Below are 4,193 nucleotides of genomic sequence, written 5' to 3' on the forward strand. Positions count from 1 at the left end.
CTGTCTTCCATTAAATGGGCTGGAGAGTGTAATAGTCAATGTGGACTCTAGAATCATTGTGTACATTTGGATCCTGGCTCCATCTCTTGTTAGTTATGTTGTGGGAAGTTATTTAACCACTCTGTGCCTCAGTTTCTCCATAGATAAAATGAGAATAATACTGGTACCTAACTCAAAGCTATATTCAAGATTTTTTTTTTTTAAGGGATTTTATTTGTTTGGGAGACAGAGCATGAGTCGGGTGGGGGAGGGGCTGAGAAAAAGGGAGGGGCTGACTCCCCACTGAGCAGAAAACCTGATCCCAGGACCTGGAAATCATGACCTGAGCTGAAGGCAGACACTTAACTGACTGAGGCACCCAGGCACCTCAGGAGTATTGGAGATTTAAATGAGACCGTCTATGAAAAACATTAGCTCAAAGCCTGGCACCCAAGTAAACATTAGCTAAAGTCCCTGTTCTTACTTGGTGTGATCAGAGAAAGTGAGAGCTTGCCTTCTATCACAATGTTGCCCTGCTGGCCTTTCACTGTGCCTTCGACTTCAGGCGTTGGATTCAGGACTCTGTTGTTTAAAAAAACTGCCTCTCAGAGGCATCCACACTGCATTGCACTGAGCATCCTTGACCCCATTATCACGGTTTATCAGGGTGGTCCTGAGGGGATGGAGCACAAGACAGGTAAGTATTGGTTATTTCCAAAACAGTAAAAATAAAAGTAAAATATCAGCCATTAGCCCCTGTTAACGTTTTGGTGTGTTCCTTGACAATCTTTTTTTTTTTTTTTTTTTTTTTTTTTAATTCCTTGACAATCTTGTATAATCCTTAAGAAACTGGGATTGAAGGAGAGCAGAATATGCTGCCCCCCAAAATGCCCCTTTGGCATATCGATTATTTTGACTTAAAGTTATTTCAAAGACAGCTGGTACAAAAAGGACACTCAGATCCTTTGCCCCCCTGAAAATGGGAAATAAATTTCCCACATGAAAGGTGCTCTCCCTGTACCAAAAGGCTATAGAAGTCACTCTTATCACTAAAGATAAGGAATTTAAGTCCAAAAAGACTATATTAACAAAATGTGTTATTTTTTCCACTAATTTAATACCCCAAGCCCAAACCCCTTTATCTTGTCAATTCTTCACAAAGTTATATTTTCCTTGTCTGGAAGGTATAAAAGCTGCCTGAACTAAATTTGGTTTTCTCTCCTGGTTACCTGTCTTATGTCAATTTAATTATTAGGCCAGCCAAAGAACCTAGAAGGGAAGAAGGAAAAGTTTTTCAACCCTGCAGTTTTGGTGCCCAATGTGGAGCTCTCCACTGGCCGCAGCACCTCAGAGATCCTGGGACTTCTGACAGGATCCGGAGGAGGTAAGAATTCCTACCAGGTCTGTCTCCCCGTTCTCTGCCTGCAGGGTCTGGTGGAAGCAGTGGTGAGAGTTCTTTCCTTTTTAAATTTTCTAAATTTAGATTAGCAGAAGAAAATATTTGTGTGTACTAGTCCCTCAGGTAGAGCAACTCTGGTAAAGGTTTGTTAGGGGCACTCTTGTTTTCTATTGATCCTTCTCTTCCCAGAGATGGTCATGGTTTTCTTTTGTCTCTGTCTTTTGTGTCATTTGTCATAACAAAGAAACCACAGAGTGCAGGCCGGCATGAGTCCTATGAGCCTGTTGTTTCAGCCAACCTCACAGACCAGTGAGCTCACGGTTCTCAACAGACCAGCATCTGTTTAGAGAAACTTTGCTGTGCTTCCCCTGTGTGAAAATGGATTTGTTCAATGTCTTGAGAGCTTGGTTTTGTAACTAGTGAGAATATTCTCTTGGGTTTCTGACAGCTGGAAGGAGTACACACCAGCTTGCATCTGGTGGCCAGTTGAAAAGATGAGGGTTCTAGGAAACGCAGTTACAAGCAGCACTTTCTTTGTCTGTGCCAGTTCTTAAGGGAGTTTGTCGCAAGAGGTTCCAGCCCATAAGGACTTTTATTGTCTCAGCCTTTATTGTCTTGTTGGTGCTGGAAAAGTCCCATACGAGCACCTGCCTAGGTCTGTAGCTGGAGACATCTCGTGTTCTCATGGGAAACTGGAGACACTAATTTCATTACACCATTCTCACTGCCTGTGATCATGAGTCTTTTTGTGTAACCAAGAGGGAACTTTCTGAACTTTCTGGCGCTGCATTTTTTGTACTCTCTTTTGGAACACCTCTTACGTCTTGTGTGTCATAAAAGGGTTATTGGCTTGAGTCAGTACTGAGATTAATATAAGATCCTACTGATCAATGATGGGTCCTTTGAATTAAAAAAACTTCTGTATTTGAAAAATATTTGAGAGAGCACTCATTCTGAACAGTTGTCCTTTCAGTACCTATGGAAAGATCAAATTAAAAAGAGGATGCAAAGGACTTTAATGGCTAGCCTTAGGGACTTCCTTAACAAGATGAAAGAACAGAAATTAGACTTTGAAAAAAATTAAAATCCACATTCAACATAAATTCCTCTTCTGAAAATCTAGCCCCATTTCCTTAGCAAATTCCCTTACTCCCCAAACTCTTCCTCCTTCCCCAGATAATCCCTTACACACCTAGCTGCCCGTCTTAACTTCCCTTTCCCTGCAAGGTTTTCAGGCTGCACTCGGGCCTAATCTCTAGGGCCAAGGTGTACAGGTTACTCATGTAAATGCTGAAAATCAGTAAGTCAGTTTAGCAGAAGACATGTTTCTCTGTCCCTTCAAACTGCTTCTACTTTCCAGGTCTCTGTAATCAGGCTCTGCCAGTCTTAGGCCTTTCTGTGCAATTTCCTTTGCAGATGTAATCTGGAACCCTCCAGCCCCACCTGAAGAATTCGTGTCCTCTGGACAGCAACAGTTCTTTCAAACTATAAAGCCCTTTGATCTCCACTTTCAGAAGATACTACCAAATTTAGAGAGGAATTATTTTAGTGGCCAGGGCACCTGGGTGGCTCAGTCAGTTGAGCATCAGACTCTTGGTTTTTGGTTCAGGTCATGCATGATCTCAGGCTTGTGGGATCCAGCCCGCCATCTGCTCTGGCTGAGTGGGGAGTCTGCTTTCTCTCTCCCTCTGCCCCTCCCCAACATCTCATGCATGTGCTCACTCTCACGCTCCCTCTCTTTGATATAAATAGGTAAATCTTAAAAAAAAAAAAAAATGAGTGGCCATTTATAACCCCACTCCCAAGGACCTTGATTAGCTGCAAGGCCTTGTAGCCCACTCTTGATTCTACTGTAGTTAACAGATCAGATAGCCCCCTGGAGAAAACCCTCCCTCAAAGAGGAAACACATGACGAGAATTTCTCTCAGACCCTCCTACAAATGATCAGGAAATGAAAACAGCTGGAGGCTGATGTTCAGGGGCTGATAGAAGCTGTCAGAGAACTTTCTCCCCACAAGGTGAACTGGTCTGTTTGAGTTGTACATTCACAAAGAAGGAGAGCATCCAAAGGCCTTTGTTGAGTGCTTTATACAGATTTTCAAAGGCATACTGTATTGAATTCTGAAGCTCCAGAACATAGAAATCTTTTAGTTTCTGCCTTGGTAGGAACATTTCTCCCTGATATAAAAAGGCAAATTCAAAAATACTGTGACTAGGTGGTCTAGTCAATCTCTAAACATTATAATGGGAGAAGCTACCCAATTCTTTAAAGAAAGCTATCAGGAATGCAGGAGAAAATAAAGGGGTTGAAATTGACAATTCTTAATTTGCAACTTGAATCTTTAAAGAAACAAAAGCATGACTCTGAGAACAACTTAAAGTCCACTGAGAGCCTTTCCTATTTTCCTCCAGACATTTTCAAATGTTGTAAAAAATCAGGACCTTGGAAATACAATTATCCTGCACTTCAACAAAAGAGAGAAAAATTTAAATAGTAATTTTCTTAGACTTCAGATAATAGACAGGGATACCTGGGGAAAAAAACTTGCATTCTTTCTCTGTCCCTTGAGATGTAAGTCTTACTGTGTCTTTGATATATAAACACCATAGGAGATAACTAAAATTCTATCCACAATCATGTGAAACTGAAGGAAAAAAAAGTATGTGGAGGAGGCTTTTAAAAATACAATCTGCTATGAAATCTCTCTTGCTCAAACTCTAGTCTACAGCTTTCATAAGATTATTTGTCAAAGGCAAATACAAATCTTAAAAGTCTTCTCCACAAATAGTAAGAAATTTAGCTGTATGAGTGGGT

The sequence above is a fragment of the Lontra canadensis genome, unplaced genomic scaffold (genome assembly GCF_010015895.1).
Source record: "Lontra canadensis isolate GAN:19392208 unplaced genomic scaffold, GSC_riverotter_1.0 scaffold90, whole genome shotgun sequence".
NCBI lineage: Eukaryota > Metazoa > Chordata > Mammalia > Carnivora > Mustelidae > Lontra > Lontra canadensis.